At 33.1% G+C, this 19,098-nt stretch overlaps 1 long non-coding RNA gene across 1 annotated transcript; it reads right to left on the reverse strand.

Annotated features, from left to right (window-relative positions):
- Positions 1-5,855: 5,855 nt before the first annotated feature.
- LOC107773705 (uncharacterized) lies at positions 5,856-17,259 on the reverse strand. The gene is made up of 2 exons (XR_001645354.2): positions 17,164-17,259; positions 5,856-16,991 (listed from the first exon to the last, which is right to left on the reverse strand). It is a non-coding gene; the product is annotated as an uncharacterized LOC107773705 (long non-coding RNA).
- Between the last annotated feature and the right edge of the window lie 1,839 nt (positions 17,260-19,098).

The following is a 19,098-nucleotide window of genomic DNA, read 5'->3' on the forward strand; positions in this document are numbered from 1 at the left end:
ATGCATTTATTGTGATATGGAAAGTAGGTCTGGAGACAACAAAAGTGTAGATTTATGGCGCCTCCATTTGATTCCACGAAAGTCGTTGAGAAATAAATTTAACTGATATTCAATGTACGTGTATATATATGAGTATAGTAGACTAGTTAATTTCTAAGTCCCTGGCAACGACGCCAAAAACTTGTTGCTCCCAAACGTACACGCAAGTATACGTGATCGACAAGTAATATAGGATTGTAAGTCCAGATATCGTACCCACAGGGACTTGTGATTAACTATTTATTAAATTAAAATAAGACAATTAATCTATTCAAGCGATTTTCTAAAGTACAAATATTTAACTAAAATTAATCTAGAATAATAAACTATGAAATTAAAGGAAACAAGTCTGCAATTTTAGAGAAGAGTTCAATGGGAGAAAATATTCTAGAGTTATGGGTTAGCTAACAATCACGTTGAGTTTTTCACTTAAATTGTCTAATTAATTTATCTGGTTTATTGGTTGACAGGGTTAATATTGCTCGTAGCCTTCTCCTGAAGTACTACTCGCACATTCAAGCTAATCTAACGCCTATATTCCTATAGAATTAGAATTAACAAAAACGCATTAATAATTCCTATATAGTAACCAAGCAATGCGATTAGGTATATTCCTATCCTAACCGCAAATCCGTCCCCTACTCAGAGTTAAAATTTTGCTCTACTCAATCTTATATGCAATCTAGAATTCCCTCTCCCGAGTTCAATTTTCGATTCGTAGATAGTATTCAATTGGTGATTGTAAGCACGAAATTTTTGACCCGCGCAACTTTTAAAAGTAATATTTTAAAAAAATAATTACTTATTTTTATTTTTTTTTAGGATTTCAATCAAACTTTTAATTTTAATTTTAGAACATAAGTTTAAAAACATAAAAATAGTGTTATAATATTTTTTTCTCTTATTATATATCTTTTCTATTTATCTTTTTTTATTTATTTAAGCTTATTAGTATTTTATAATAATAATATTTTAATTTTTACCATTACTTTAACATAATTTTTTTTTACCTTTTTATAATGATGATAGGAAAATGTGGAGGTCGAGTATTAGGGTTGTAGGTTAGGAGGTAGTTGAGTCGTGCCTTACTTCGTACCATTGTGGGACTAGCCATGTAGGTTTTTGTCTAAGATAGCTATTGGCAATGTTGTGGCTTACTATTTCGTTTTTCAGTGCATGTCCTATTTACTAGCTATCGCTTTTGCTTTGCATCTTTCTTCTAGATTTTATGGTGTTTTTATTTTTCTTATGATTGTTGTGGTGATACTAATATTTACTAATATTGTCTCCCTTTGCTTTGCATCTTTCTTCTGGATTTCATGGTGTTCATATTTATCCTAAGATTGTTGTTGTGATACTAATATTGTTTCCTTTTTGTCATTTTGTCTTTTTATTTTTTTGAGCCGAGGGTCTTTCGGAAACAGTCTCTCTACTCCTTCGGGGTAGGGGTAAGGTCTGCGTACACACTACCCTCCCCAGACCCCATTAGTGGGATTTTACTAGGTTGTTGTTGTTGTTGTTGTTATTGTTATTGTTATAACATTTAAAAAATATCAAAAATATTTTTATTTTAATATATAGTTCACTTTAATAGTTTATTCTTATTAACTAAGATTAATTAATATATTTTGGTAGTATTTTTATTTTTATTTTTATTTTGTTCAATGAGAAAGAATTGAATTTGGGCCAATTGGGAGCTCATTTTCGGATTTTAGTGGCCCAATTTCGGATTTGTCTTCTAAGTCCAAAATCTATTAGCCCAATAACCCCCAGCAAACCCTATTTGATAACTCTCTTTCACCTCTCATGGACGGAGAAAAAAAGAAGAACGAGAGCACAAAGGTTGAGAGAGAAGAGAGATCTGAAAAGAAAAAGAAAAAACAACAGAGAGGGGACGGAGAGAAGAAAGGGGCAGCCACAGTTTCACAAAAATGGAGTTTATGATTTCTTTTTCTTCCGCCATTAATGCAGTTTCACAGTAGTACACAAAGCAGCCCCAAACCCTCTTCTTCCTCCAAAAAGCTCCATCAAACCACCTAAAAAACGACCTCTGAAACTCCATTAAACCAGCCCTCAAATTCGTCCAAAACATCATCATTTTCAACCCAGCTGAAACTGCCTCCAAAACACCTGAAACCACCATGAAAACAGCCCAAAATACAGCATAAAACACTCATAAAATCAGTCACAATTTGCCTTACAAAAGCACACTTGCACTGTCCATCCTCTGTTTCTTTGAGTCGAGTTGCGTGGCGGTCATTCAAGTTCGATATCGTTGGTCCTGTTCACGGTCTCGCTTTTAGTTTGAGTATTCAATATTCGCTATTGTACTAGTTGGTTCGCTCGGAAACTTTCATCAATAAAATGACGAAGAAGCTTCATTGAGGTTAATCTTATTTTCTTTTGCAGGTTTTTTTTTTTTAAGGAAACATTTTATGCCTACTTATAATGCTTTACTACCTTCTCATTTAATTTTAGATAAGTTTAGTTAGTGTCAATATTTTGCTTCTTATTTCTATTTGTTTTGTTTACTGCCTTATCGTTTGCTTTAGGTAGCTTAGTTGGTAGTATTGTGCTTCTTATTTAATTTTGTTTGTGGTCATGTGTTAGAAATTTAGTTTTATTGTTATGCATTTGTTTTAAAATGAATAACTGAGGAAAATAAGTTTAAAATAGTTGAGATGAGATATATTTAGTAAAGAGAATGAGGTTTGGACTTAATTTTACCAAGATTTATGGCTAGTAAGGATTCTGGTCGTTTGGTTTCAAGTGGAAAGTCAATTTGTTGGGCTAGAAATTAAAAGAGTTTTAAGCTTAAAATATTTTCCATGTCTTATTCTTCTAATTGGTCACGTTCATAAGCGTTATAAATAGATTATAGTGTTGGAACATTAACTCATATTTTTAGCATCTTTTCCAATAAATTCATGTCAATTAATTCACATCACCTCTCCCACAATAATCTTCCATAACTTAGCCTCACAATAATCTCAAGGTAGTTTAAATAAACAACCTATAAATATTCGCAGCTTGCTTTAGGTGCGATTAATAAATCATCGTAACTATGAGTATGGTTCCCGTGGCATAGTCATAATACATAATTCCCCAATTCGAGTGTGCGTTTCACGTGACTCGACCATAACTTTAAATAATAATAAAATTAACATGTTGTAGATCGCGGGTGCGTTTCACGTGACGTGATTTGTAATGTGTACAAAACAAACGAATTGCGACATCGCAACTTGTTCAAATAAATCCCATAAATATAGGGAAATTTTTCCAATTAAAGTGATATTAATCGAAATGAGATTATTTATTTAATTCAGAGTCGTCACTTGGAATAATTTATGGTGTCCCAAGTCACCGGTTTATTTTAAATCCCAAATCAAAAATATTTGACTATGTTTTAAAGTCTGCGAAACCAGAAGACCGGGTAAGGAATTCCGTTAATCCGGGAGAAGGTTCTAGGCATTCCCGGATTCTCCGGTTTTAGCACGGTCGCTCCACTATCAATAATTGGCTTAATTATCTGATTTAATACATATTTAAAACTTGTTGTGCATTTTGATTTCTAACCGCTTTTTAATTATTTATTAATCACTTTTAATATTTATGGGATTTATTTGAACAAGTCGCGATGTCGCAACTCGTTTGTTTTGTACACATTGCAAACCGCGTCATGTGAAACGCACCCGCGATCTACAACATATTAATTTTATTATTATTTGAAGTTATGGTCGAGTCACGTGAAACGCACACTCGAATTGGGGAATTATGTATCATAACTATACCACGGGAACCGTACCCATAGTCACGATGATTTATTAATCGCACCTAAAACAAGCTACAAATATTTATAGGTTGTTTATATAAACTATCTTGAGATTATTGTGAGGCTAAGTTATGGAAGATTATTGTGGGAGAGGTGATGTGAATTAATTGACATGAATTTATTGGAAAAGATGCTAAAAATATGAGTTAATGTTCCAACCCCATAATCTATTTATAAAGATTATGAACGTGACCAATTAGAAGAATAAGGCATGGAAAATATTTTGCGCTTAAAACTCTTTTAATTTTTAGCCCAACAAATTGACTTTCCACTTAAAACGAAACAACCAGAATCCTAACTAGCCATAAATCTTGGTAAAATTAAGTCCAAACCTCATTCTCTTTACTAAATATCTCTCATCTCAACTATTTTAAACTTATTTTCCTCAATTATTCATTTTAAAATAAATGCATAACAATAAAACTAAATTTCTAACACATGACCACAAACAAAATTAAATAAGAAGCAAAATACTACCAACTAAGCTACCTAAAGCAAACGATAAGGCAGTAAACAAAACAAATAGAAACAAGAAGCAAAATATTGACACTAACTAAACTTATCTAAAATTAAATGAGAAGGTAATAAAGCAATATAAGTAGGCATAGAATGTTTCCTTAAAAAAAAAACTTGCAAAAGGAAATAAGATTAACCTCAATGAAGCTTCTTCGTCATTTTATTGATGAAAGTTCCCGAGCGAACCAACTAGTACAATAGCGAATATTGAATACTCAAACTGAAAGTGAGACCGCGAACAGGACCAACGACATCGAACTTGAATGACCGCCATGCAACTCGACTCAAAGAAACAGAGGATGGATGGTGCAAGTATGCTTTTGTAAGGCAAATCATGACTGATTTTATGACTGTTTTATGCTGTATTTTTGGGATGTTTTTCGTGGTGGTTTCAGGTGTTTTGGAGGCTGTTTCAGCTGGGTTGAAAATGATGATGTTTTGGACGAATTTGAGGGCTGGTTTAATGGAGTTTCAAAGGTCATTTTTAGGTGGTTTAATGGAGCTTTTTGGAGGAAGAAGAGGGTCTGGGGGCTGCTTTGTGTACTACTGTGAAACTGCGTTAATCAAGGAAGAAATCATAAACTCCATTTTTGTGAAGCTGTGACTGCCCCTTTCTTCTCTCCGTCCCCTCTCTATTTTTTTTCTTTTCCTTTTCAGATCTCTCTTCTCTCTCAACCTTTGTGCTCTCGTTCTTCTTTTTTTCTCCGTCCATGAGAGGTGAAAGAGAGTTATCAAATAGGGTTTGTTGGGAGTTATTGGGCTAATAGATTTTGGGCTTAGGAGATAAATCCGAAATTGAGCCACTAAAATCTGAAAATGAACTCCCAATTGGCCCAAATTCAATTCTTTCTCATTGAACAAAATAAAAATAAAAATACTACCAAAATATACTAATTAATCTTAGTTAATAAGAACAAACTATTAAAATAAACTATTTATTAAAATAAAAATATTTTTGGTATTTTTTAAATGTTATAAAAAGTTAGAAAAAACTATGTTAAAGTAATGGTAAAAATTAAAATATTATCATTATAAAATACTAATAAGCTTAAATAAATAAATAAATAAAGATAAATAAAAAAGATATATAATAAGAGAAAAAATATTATAAAACTATTTTTGTGTTTTTAAACTTATGTTCTAAAATTAAAATTAAAAGTTTGACTGAAATCCTAAAAAAAAATAAAAATAAGTAAATATTTTTTTAAAATACTACTTTTAAAAGTTGCGCGGGTCTAAAATTGCGTGCTTACAGCTTTCCCTCTTTGCTTGAAAATACAAAATATTTTCGGAGCAAAGAACAATAAGCAACGCAATTGATTTATGACCCGACGCTTATTCAAAACGAAACAAAGATGGACAAAAGATTGTGACTGAGCCCTGGTATATGAGTTGCCTACATATTCTTGGCTATAAAGAAATCATGCCACGTGTAGTTCAGAAATGAATAAAGTGATGGAGTGTGTGGTGAGGATGAGAAAGTCGAGTAAGTTTCCGTTGAGGTTCTGGTCCGCGGTACCTGCCATTACATCATGAATTGAAAGCAAAAATTACAGCAAAAATAAAAGAAAAATATACGATCCTATCTACTGCTTGTCTTGAATTTTCCTTAAATCTCCACTTGGTCCTTCAACATGAAACTGAAAATTCACCCCATTATTTAGGTGGGCATCCTGCTGACTTGAATTTGAAGAAAACTAGAAGTTGACCCTATTCTTCAAGCGGGCACCCTGCTTCTTGCACTTGAAATACACTTGAACTTGCGGTAGACTTGAGCTTGCAAACCTTGTTCTTTAGGCGGCTCGTGCTACATCTGATTTGAATTGAAAAACTGGAGGTTAACCCTATTCTTCAAGAAGGATCCTGCTGCCTCTGACTTGAACTTGAAAACTGAAAATTGACCCTGTTCTTCAGGCGGGCTCCTGATGCCTCTCTGACTTGAACTTGTAAACTGAAAATTGACCATGTTCTTCAGGCAGGCTCCTGATGCTTCTATAACTTGACTTGAAAATTGAAAGTTGACCCTGTTCTTCAGGCGGGCTCCTGATGCCTCTCTAACTTGAACTTGAAAATTGAAAGTTGACCATGTTCTTCAGGCGGGATCCTGATGCTTTTCTGATTTAAACTTAAAATTGATTTCTGAAATATTGACCCTCGTTCTCAAGGTGGGTGCCTGCAAACAAAATAACAAAACAAACAAAATTTTCTACCCCATTTTGAACTAGGAAGATTTGTGAGTTGTTAGCAAACCTGTAAATCACCTATGCTATCGATAAATGATGCAATGATGAGACTAAAACTAGAGACTTGACTAGGATGTGCGTCTCCTGTGAGTAAAACCAAGAAAACTTTGACTTGCAAATGGTCTGCTAAAAATAAAACTTGAATGACCCAAACTAGGAAGTGCGTCTCCTAGGGGTGACACTTGAATGACCCAAACTAGGAAGTGCGTCTCCTAGGGGTGAAACTTGAACTAGGAAGTGCATCACCTAGAAACTGAATAACTCAAACTAGGAAGTGCATCTCCTAGATGTAAGATTGAGCCTGAGGAAAACTATAAACTGAGCTTGACTTAGAATAAAAATTGACTCTATTTTCCAGGCGGGACCCCTGAACATAAGGAGCGCTAAAGATTAACAACTAAGAACTGAAAACTGACCTTATTTTTCAGGCAGGACCCCTGAACTAAAGGAAAACTAAAATTAACAACTTAAGAGAATTAAGGACTGACCCTATACTCCAGGCGGGATCCTGAACTTAAAGAAAGCTAAAGACTCTTCCGGCTAGGGAAACTGCCTAGGAGGTACATTTTTTTTCAACTATGGAAGATGTCTAAAAGGTAAAAACCTTCTCAAATAGCCTTTGTGCTGACAAAATCTGGCACGACACCCGAAAGTTTCAAGCTTCCAAGCTTTGATTTGGACATAGTCTTCGTCCCTGTTTCAAACAAAGAAAACTTGTGAGTTTAAAACATGGTGGTTGGTTTGTGGCCTTGATCTTGAGGGCGTTGCTCCTACACTTGCCATGGTAACTTTGATTTCAACTTGGAAGACCTTGATTGTTATTGGCTAACCACTTTATCTGTCAACCCTTGTCCCAGAAAACACCTCTGATCTGTTCATAACCAATACCTTCTATCTCTTGCATTGTGCTCATGAATTGACATTTACCAAACCTTTACATTTCACATGAATCCCAAAGCACGCCAATTGTCGCCAACTCAGTGCGCATACTACTCTTTCCTGACTTATGCCACTTTGATGTGCTAGCCAAACTCCACTTTGTGCAATTGGAAAGATGGTAGCAAATTTTGAAGTCATTTCTCACTTGTTTTGACAAAACATACTCAAGAGGACTTAAACAAAGCAAGAAAAATAGATAAAGGGGACAATGGAAAGAGATAACATCTAACAAGAAAATTACCAAGTAAAAGCTTATCAAATGTGGATACCAACTCTAATGACTATGACATGCATTTTGGATTAAGTGGCCTGATATGTCACGTAAGTCTGATCTTCAACTATTGTTGTACCTCTAAGCCGTGAAACTGGGCTTTAATGCTCCGATAATCCTATTTGATTCACGATCCTTATTCGACTTGTAGTGCCATAAGGGTTTTCACCATCAAGCCTCTCTCATTTTGTTCTTTCTCTCAACTCACCGTCACCTTATGGTGCCTGTAAAAGTTTTCACCGATAAGACTCTCATTTTATTTTTTTCTTCTTATTTTCTCTGATTCTGCAGATGAAAAGGCATTAACCATGGTAAAAATATCATATGTTCCTGGAATGTCTAACTCGGCACTCTCAAAGATTATCTGGAAGGTCTTTTATGGACTATAATGTGGCTTTTGGACAGGGTTAGAAAGAAAGAAAAAAAGCATGAAGGCTCAAATTCAAACTAAGACAAAATGGGGTATAACTTTATAAATTTTGGAATCTTCTTTTATAGAAAATAATACTCCTGCCCCAATTTCTTTTGAAGCGAGGAATTTTGATTTTTTTTCTTTTTTTTTTGAAATGGAATTTCTAAGAAAAATTGCCCCACTCTTGACTTTGTGGGATTATGAAATAATTTATTTGGTGCGACCGAACCGTAAGGCTGCATACATATCTTATGATGATAAGAATCAGGTCGAACGTAGTTCAAAAGAATACTTTTTGTTGTTGCTATTTTTTTTTCTCTTCTTTTTTGTTTCTTTTTCTCTTTTTTTTTTCTTTTTGAATTTTTCTTTTGGAATGAACTTTCTAAAAGAAACCTTATGGGGACATGACCTTTTTTTTTAAATGACTCTATCTTGATTCCAAAAGAGGGGAGGTCAAAGAAATCAATACGGGCTCAAAAGGGTATAAAGTATTTGGGTAGCTGAAAGAGGGCCTCCCAATCTCTGAAAATGCCAAGTATAACACATGCAACTTGAGGGTGAAAAATTAAGATCATACACAATATTTCTTTTGCCGCTTCGGTATTGATATCACTGATATGCCTTCCATCTCTCTTTAGTGCCATGTCAAGTACAAAACTCTCGATGTGTGATTTCTTCTTCACAATAGATACCCTTCATCAGTTTAGGACAAACTCCCTTGGCTTTATCTTGTAACTTGAGATGAACTTGAACTCAAAGTTACTTGCTTCAAATTGTCCAGGACGCACTCTCTTGTAACAAATTCTTGTCGTCCTCTTAACTTCCCAAACTATCCGTCCCAGTTTCACACAATTCGGGCTTTAAATAATTTCACAATGTCCAAATCTTTACTTGTTTCCCTCAAATGTCTCTGTCATCTTCAAAACTTGTTTCATTACTTCATGATTAGACTAACTTTCAAGACCAGGCTGAGAATTATGCGTGCATGTCATATCACTAGAGTCACCATGAAAAGAAGTATAAAAGGAAAAGATAACTAAACAAAAACTGATTAGAAATAACAGAAAACAGGAGGTTGCATTAGAGAGACGGTGAAATGGTTTGAAAAACAAAACAAGCAAAATAGACATGGGTTACAACCCTGGAACAATCCTAGATAACACTAGATGAGTTACTACAACTAAACGAGCTAGCCAAAATAAGAGGAACACGGGTTTGAGCCACAAGACAATATCCGGATTATAACCCTGAAATAATCCGGACAACAGAAACAACAACAAAATAAACTACCAAGACTCCTTTATGGCTAACCAAGAAAGGAGTGTCTTTCCAATTTCCAAGCTCGACATCTTAGACACTGAGTCGCACATCAACATTACTGGGACCTTTACCAATTTCAATCACATTGACCTCAGCAGGTGGCTTTGGGGTCCCTTTTTCCATACTGTGCCCCGAGGCATTAGAGCAATATGCACACCTTTGAAAATAATCGAAATTTTTTGGAAGGGGGTTCGGAATTTTTATCTGAATCGGCTTTAACATGTCCAATTACCTCAACTTTTGGAACAAACTGGCATATGATCCTCTAATAGGCGTGAAAAACCTTTCCTTTTATTGCTGCCTTTTCATTTTGTACTCCGGCCTCGGTTGGAACCTCTTGCGGGTAGGTGGTTAATATGCTTGTATAAGTGGGTAAGACATTTGTAGAGGTGGTGCAGGCCATTGCGGGTCTTCTGGATGTGGAGCATATGGCGGTGCATTGTGGATAGAGTACTGGAAGGGTAAGGTATGGCTTTAGGAATTTTGTGGAGAGAAATAGCATCGGGGAGGATTATTCAGGAGTACGGGGATATTCATGGGTTCGATATTGAGGCTGAAAGCATTGAGCAGGAACGCCCGCTAGGACTTGTCGTTGGCGGGGCTCAGCAATATCTTTTCTATTTCTCTTTCTTCCACCCAAACTTACTGAGATGTTCTGAATGTTTTTCGTAGTACCTTTTAATGCAAAATAGCCCATGATTTTGCCCGACTTGATTCCTTCTTCTACCATCTCCCCTATTTTTACCACATCATTGAAATGTTTACCTAAAGCCGGGATCAAGTGACTGAAGTAGGTGGATCCCTGAGCTTGTAGGAAAAGTTTAACCATTTCTTCTTCATCAATAGGGGACTGACCCGAGCAGCTTGTTCCCTCCATCTGAGCCCAAACTCCCTAAAACTTTCCTCGGGTTTCTTTTCCATCTTAGATAGGGAGGAACGGTCTGGGATAATGTCTATATTATACTGAAAGTGCCGAACAAAATCTCGAGCTATGTCATCCCATGCATACCACTTACTCACATCCTGGCGAGTATACCATTCCAAGGCTGCCCCATTCAAGCTCTCACTGAAATACGCCATCAACAACTCATCTTTCCCGCCAACACTTCTCATTTCACTGCAGTAACCCCTCAGATGGGCTACTGGATCTCCACCCCCATCATACAAGTTAAACTTTGGAATTTTAAACCCCTCGGGTATATGCATATCAGAAAACATACACAAGTCATTGTAAGACATGTTAATCTGATTTCCCATCCCTTGTATGTTCTTTAAGGATTGTTCTATACCTTTTAGCTTTCTGGATATCTCATCCCGTCCTTCTTTTCCTGCGAACTTTTCATTTTCAACATACGGCTCATTCTGAGGGTTACGATTATACGAGTTCGGGACCTGGTGGGCTAACTCTAGGGAGTAGTATTGGGCATCATGAGGTTTGAACTGGTATTCACTATTTAGCTTCTGAAATTTCTCACGTCGGTCGAAAAAACCATGTTTGCAAAAAGATGAACTTTTTATGGTTCTTAGTTTAAGCATCTTAAATAGAAAAAAGATAGAACTTTTAATTTGCCTTTTTCTAGTTTTGACTCTTGGAGTAAGCAAATGAGACCCATTAGTCTACTTGTCAATTAATAAAGAGCCTCGTATAAGTAAAATTTGGCATGTGAATGAAATTTCACGAGAGAGTAAGAGAGACTAAGAGCCTGTTTGGTCAAGTTTTTGGGAGGCCAAAAATACTTTTTTTTTCCAAAAAAGTACTTTTTAAAATATTTGAGTTGTTTGACCAATACAGAGAAGTACTTTTGACCGGCAGAAGAAGTAGTTTTTCTGTTTTTGAGAAGAAGCAAAAAATTCTAGCTTCTTCCAAGAAGCAGAAGTAGAAGTAAAAAATTAATTTATTCATGACAAAACTATCCTCACCATAAATTTATATTTTTCAAATTATCCCTTACTAATTTAAGTTTTTTTCTTTCATTTTTGTTTCTATTTTTACCATTTTATTAAAATTAAAGATATTATATATATGAATCATATTGTAACTTTCCAAATTCTTTATTGACTTTTCTTATTTTTAATTTTTTTTCTTTGTGTAATGTCTTGTAACTTTCTAAATTATCTTTTTCTTTTTTCACACTAAAGCAAATTATCTACATCCTTCTTTGGATTATCAATTCTCTTCCTACAAATAATCATTATAATTTCTTCTATTATATGTTATTAGTTCCTGAATCTTTAAAACAATTATCAAATCTAATTTGTGAAAATAACCTACAAATACATAATAAATTTACAATTGCATTGCATAATCTATCTATATATTATTAAAAGAAGAAGAAAATATATTCATATTAAGTCAAGTGACAACCTCACAATAGGCCAATTGGCAATTTACGACAAAGTTAGTAAGGTTATGTAATAATTAGTTTCTTTTTAAATTTAAATTTTTTTAAAAAATTATACATTATGTGTTGTTAATAATTAGTTACTCTTTTTGAATTATTTTAAACATACTTAACTATTTATTTTATGATTTATTTTATATATTTAAAATTATTTCTATTTTATGCTCAATGCCATTTTTTAAGTTTGACACTCAGAATTATCTAGTTATAACTACCATGGCTATACATAATTTCATCCGACGATATTCTTCTACCGATAAAGAATTCAACTATTATGCTAATGAAGACATTACTGCAGAGATTGATGAAGGAGATAAGCCTTTTGATATTCCTTTAGAAATGTGAGGCAAGTCTTCTACTAATATGGAGGCGTTGTGTGATAGAAGTAGAGATGAAATTGTTGAGAAATATTATTATGTGTGTGTGACTTTACTTATTATTTCATGATGGATTATCAATATATAGTAATTTGTGGATAGACTTCTAATTTATATTGAATAATGTATTTTAGTTATTCAAATCATCATATAACAATAAGTAATTATACTAGATAATATCATATGCTTTGGTATAACTATATATGTAAAATTGATCTAAATCTGTAATATGTTTGTTTACTTTATATTTTATATTTTAATTAAATATAATAAAATAATAATAAAAGTCTCTTACGATAAATATTTAAGTTCATTTTTCTATTTAAAAGAATCATAAGACATTGGTACTATCCTTTTTGGTAATTTGACACTCAAAAATACTTTTTTAAATGATTGGCCAAATATAATTTGTTTATCAAATGTTGCAAAAAATACTTCTTAAATACAACAACAACGACAACAACCCAATATAATCCCACTAGTAAGGTTTGGGGAGGGTAGTGTGTACGCAGACCTTACCCCTACCCTGAGGTAGAGAGGCTGTTTCTGATAGACCCTCGGCTCCCTCCCTCTAAGAACTCTCCACCTTGCTCTTGGGGTGACTCGAACTCACAACCTCTTGGTTGGAAGTGAAGGGTGCTCACCACCAGAGTAACCCACTTTTGTTAAAAAAAAATACTTCTTAAATGAATTGGCCAAACACAAATAGTTTTTTTTCAAAAGTACTTCTAAAAAAATACTGCTAAAAAATAGTACTTTTCAAAAAAAAAAAAAAAGAAGCAGATTTTGAGCCAAACGGGCTCTAAAGCATCTTATGTTTGATTTTGTTTGATCTAAAGTACAGTTGGCAATAAATTTGCTTCCTTTCTATCTGCAATTAATGAGATTGTACTTAAAGTAGGAATTTCTTTGTTAGGCCAAATTCGTTAGGCCTCTTAAACTTGTTTATAACAAACAAAATGTTTACATTTTATTTTTATTTTTTAAAAAAAATAAGCCAAAATATACGGCCAGGCCAAACGGGAGCTTATTATTTATGGAACACCAACATTACTCAACATCTATTTCAATCAAATACTTTTTTCTTAATGTTGATGCAAAGGGTCAGAGCGTGATGCCAAATGCCTATTACAAAGTGATATGAGCTAATTAATATATGACACGTGTATTTTATTTTTAAAGAGAAAATCATTTTTTAAGATCATCTTCTTCTTTTTTCAAGTTAAATATGTAGATAGCCTCTTAAAGTTGGCATAGTTTATAAGTTAGACCTTGAACTTAACTAGGGACCATATAGACATCTATTCTTGGTAGAAGTATGTCTCGTAAACCCATCATGCCGACATTGCGGAGTGAGTGTTTTTCGCTGAAATTGAGAGCGTAAAATAACTTAAAATTATGTTTTTTCTTTTCTTTTTTTTCCAGAAAATTAACATTCACTCAATAGACCCTACCTTTCACATCCTCCTCCTCTTCAACTTTCCACCACCCTAAGAAATCACCATTGTTTGGCTGTTGAAAACTAATTGCCTTTACATTTAATTTATTCCAGCACTAGATTCAAATATTCACCGTTAGAATTCTCTTATGTTTGAGCAGCGGTATAGGGGCACCGATTTATGACAAGATTTAAAGATCTTCATTTGACACTTGTTTGCCAAGGGTTTTAGTAATACGAACACAGTATCTGCTTAAAAACTTGAATAATTAGGATTGTCACTTTATGGAGCTCTCGAGCAAGAGCTTTAGTTGTTTCATGTATGTGTAATTGGACAAATCTCTTTTTTTCCGAATAACATACTTAAAAAAGCAGTAAATGTGTAAGTGTAATTTTCGGTTTGTGTCGTTTTCAAGTGTATTCAGGTGAATAACCCTCTTTTAAAGTTAATTAATTAAAGAGTTTTTTCCTTTTTATTTTGTTACATTTGGCACCTCAGTAGCAAGTGTATCTCACTCACTGGTTATTTGATACACTTCTACCAAGTCTGGTCACTAGCTAAGTTGCCAATTTTAAGGGACTATCTAGGTATTTGGCCTTTCTTTTAAAGAATTCTCCCGTAGCCCACCGCGGGTCTTTTTCCTGCTTCCGCCTTCTTTCCCTTCCCTGCCACCCTGCCCTTTCTTTTTCCCAACTCCACCAAGAGTGAAAGTGTAAGACACATAAATTTAAACGACGGGAGTATTATGTAATGTTTTTAATTAAGAGGCAAACTTCGTATATGGATACTAACTGAGAAATATTTTAGGCCGTCTGAGTAATCATTAGAAAAACTCTTTAAAACATAAATGTAAATATTATCGATGTAATCTTACCTGTCGTAATAAGTCACTTGTCACAATTTGCAGGTTATTTTAATTAAAAAGTTACACTCTTCGTTTAATTTATGTGATACTGTTGTAACAAGAATGATATATTTTTATATTTAAAAATAATTTAATTTTAAATTTTTTTGTTTACCCATTTTACCCTGAATAAGAAACTTTTTAAGCAACATAAACTGAAAGCCCCACAAAAACATTTATATTTTAAGCTTTTACACTACAAAGTTTGAAAGTCTTTTTTTTCTTAATCTTTATATTGAATCAAACTACATCACAGAATTAAAACAGATGGAGTTCATGCTTGTGTTAAATGAAAAATCTTTATATTTTAATCGTATAAAAGTTATACTCTTGTACTGCTAGCACACCGCCTACTTGTGATGAGATACAATATCTAATATAATTCCGTATTTTACCACAAGAAAGAAAATATGACTCACAAACAAAATTAAATTTTACCTTACCCGCTTAACATTTTAGGGTAGGAAAACAATACTTTTATCACCTTTTGAATGGGAAAGAAAACTCCCTTGACCCAAAAGTTAACAAATGATTGAAAAAATCCTTAAAAAGTCATTACTATTAATCCTTGTTTGTAGGGTAAATTCTAATGATAAAAGTTTATGCACATGGAATGTACTTTAATTTTATTTTTAATTTGCAAGGTTTAACGAGGAAGACTAAGTTGATTTCAAACTTGTTCAGTAATACAACCTAGAGGATCTCAATTGCACAAACAATCAACATCTTTTGAAGAAGTTATAATGTTCTATATTCAAGTTTCAGTAGTTGGACAGATGTTCATAACGATGCAACGAACTCATTGGGTAGTGTCCTCAAATTCGCGTATATTGGATTTTAGAGTGATTAATAGTCATCTTTTGATGGATGCTACTTTTTGGAACAAATTCTTATGACTAGACTAATCATATTTTTTTATCCTTAAAGTTTTCCCTCTAGACAAGGGACAATAATTGTTTTGTAAATTTCGGTTATGACTTTGGGTTCACGTTTGAGTCAAAAGAGGTTATGCCTTTCCTATTCAATACGTGATAGAGATATTATTTTCTTAATTTACCTAAAAGGTTAACCTCTTTTGACCCAAACGTCAATCCCACATGGTAGGGGTAAGGTCTGCGTACACACTATTTTTCCCAGATTTTACTTTGCGATCATACTGGCCGGTTGTTGTTATAATTTACCAAAAAAGTTAAGGGGGTAAGATGAGTTTACTCCACGAACAATCCATGAAATTGTACTTGAATAAGTTCATGTTTAATGCTCTTTCTTTTTAAGTTTATTTTGTACTGCTTTTTTAAAAGTTTTTTTCCTTAAGAAAAAGTAAAACGTGTCTGTCTCAAGGAGCACTTTGTTTTCCAAAACTAAATTCAAGAATTAGATTTTAATAACATCATCTATTATTGAGATCTTGCACACAGTGGGAACCCAACACTTTCACCAAGAGGGATTACAGAAGGTACTAAAATGGTCCTATAATGAGCCTTGAACAGAGATCTCAAAAATCTCTTGACCTTCCTATCTTATGTTAAGTTAATTAATATTCTCCACATCTCAATTTATGAAATAATATTTGACTGATCATGAATAAGTTTTTTTTTGACATACTAAAAGTATATTATACTTTATGATCTTAAGTATGTCATGACTTTTATATGGCTCGAAGAGTATTTCTTTAGAGATAAAACGGAAAGTTAGATTTAAATTATTTTCAAATATAGATGGTGTAAATTTTTTTAAGACAAGATTCGTAAAGAGTATGATATAAAACGAAACAGAAGGAGTAATATATAGATGTACATACTTTTATTTTCTTCAAATGCAATATATCTCTATAGATAGAGAAATTTCCAGACAGTTGCTCTTTCATACAAATAAAACATAGATTAGCTTTACTCTTAATATTTAATTATTTTTCGTTTTATAATTTTTATAGGTGTACTGTTTGAATGGATTATAAAGAAAGAAAGATATTTGGAACACATCAAAATTATCGTTGAAACTTGTGATTTTGAATATGGATGCCATGACATTTATATAATTATAAAAGTATGTTATTAGAGTAAAATAAATAGTTTAAAGTTAGAGAATTCTCAATATAGAATGTCCTATAAAATGAATGTGATCGAATTGTATATTTCTAAACAAACTGGAAATCAAGAAACTGTAAAACCAAAAACGTATACTCTAACGAAATAAACCTTCTTTTTTTTTTTGGTTGATAGGAAAAAGGAGTTCATACCTGATTAACGTCACGATCGGACGAAACACTAGAGGCCATGTCTTAGTTATCTTGTTCTCTGAAAGCAGCTCAAAGGAAAGAAACAAAAGAAAAATCAAATCAAAGAAGAAAATAGCCATCACTAACAACCCAAAAAGAAAAAAAGACAACTAAAAGAACCATTTGAGGGTTTTTATCTTTATTTTTATGGGACGGAGGGAAAGAGAAAGAAAATAGAGTAGTCTAAGAACCTGAAATGGCAGAGCTGAGGAGCAGAGAAAGAATGGCAGATGTAGTGCATGGGATATGTTGATATTTATTGGAGAAACCAGCCAGTCACTTATAATGCATTTATTGTGATATGGAAAGTAGGTCTGGAGACAACAAAAGTGTAGATTTATGGCGCCTCCATTTGATTCCACGAAAGTCGTTGAGAAATAAATTTAACTGATATTCAATGTACGTGTATATATATGAGTAGACTAGTTAATTTCTAAGTCCCTGGCAACGACGCCAAAAACTTGTTGCTCCCAAACGTACACGCAAGTATACGTGATCGACAAGTAATATAGGATTGTAAGTCCAGATATCGTACCCACAGGGACTTGTGATTAACTATTTATTAAATTAAAATAAGACAATTAATCTATTCAAGCGATTTTCTAAAGTACAAATATTTAACTAAAATTAATCTAGAATAATAAACTATGAAATTAAAGGAAACAAGTCTGCAATTTTAGAGAAGAGTTCAATGGGAGAAAATATTCTAGAGTTATGGGTTAGCTAACAATCACGTTGAGTTTTTCACTTAAATTGTCTAATTAATTTATCTGGTTTATTGGTTGACAGGGTTAATATTGCTCGTAGCCTTCTCCTGAAGTACTACTCGCACATTCAAGCTAATCTAACGCCTATATTCCTATAGAATTAGAATTAACAAAAACGCATTAATAATTCCTATATAGTAACCAAGCAATGCGATTAGGTATATTCCTATCCTAACCGCAAATCCGTCCCCTACTCAGAGTTAAAATTTTGCTCTACTCAATCTTATATGCAATCTAGAATTCCCTCTCCCGAGTTCAATTTTCGATTCGTAGATAGTATTCAATTGGTGATTGTAAGCACGAAATTTTTGACCCGCGCAACTTTTAAAAGTAATATTTTAAAAAAATAATTACTTATTTTTATTTTTTTTTAGGATTTCAATCAAACTTTTAATTTTAATTTTAGAACATAAGTTTAAAAACATAAAAATAGTGTTATAATATTTTTTTCTCTTATTATATATCTTTTCTATTTATCTTTTTTTATTTATTTAAGCTTATTAGTATTTTATAATAATAATATTTTAATTTTTACCATTACTTTAACATAATTTTTTTTTACCTTTTTATAATGATGATAGGAAAATGTGGAGGTCGAGTATTAGGGTTGTAGGTTAGGAGGTAGTTGAGTCGTGCCTTACTTCGTACCATTGTGGGACTAGCCATGTAGGTTTTTGTCTAAGATAGCTATTGGCAATGTTGTGGCTTACTATTTCGTTTTTCAGTGCATGTCCTATTTACTAGCTATCGCTTTTGCTTTGCATCTTTCTTCTAGATTTTATGGTGTTTTTATTTTTCTTATGATTGTTGTGGTGATACTAATATTTACTAATATTGTCTCCCTTTGCTTTGCATCTTTCTTCTGGATTTCATGGTGTTCATATTTATCCTAAGATTGTTGTTGTGATACTAATATTGTTTCCTTTTTGTCATTTTGTCTTTTTATTTTTTTGAGCCGAGGGTCTTTCGGAAACAGTCTCTCTACTCCTTCGGGGTAGGGGTAAGGTCTGCGTACACACTACCCTCCCCAGACCCCATTAGTGGGATTTTACTAGGTTGTTGTTGTTGTTGTTGTTATTGTTATTGTTATAACATTTAAAAAATATCAAAAATATTTTTATTTTAATATATAGTTCACTTTAATAGTTTATTCTTATTAACTAAGATTAATTAATATATTTTGGTAGTATTTTTATTTTTATTTTTATTTTGTTCAATGAGAAAGAATTGAATTTGGGCCAATTGGGAGCTCATTTTCGGATTTTAGTGGCCCAATTTCGGATTTGTCTTCTAAGTCCAAAATCTATTAGCCCAATAACCCCCAGCAAACCCTATTTGATAACTCTCTTTCACCTCTCA

The sequence above is a fragment of the Nicotiana tabacum genome, chromosome 15 (assembly GCF_000715075.1).
Source record: "Nicotiana tabacum cultivar K326 chromosome 15, ASM71507v2, whole genome shotgun sequence".
NCBI lineage: Eukaryota > Viridiplantae > Streptophyta > Magnoliopsida > Solanales > Solanaceae > Nicotiana > Nicotiana tabacum.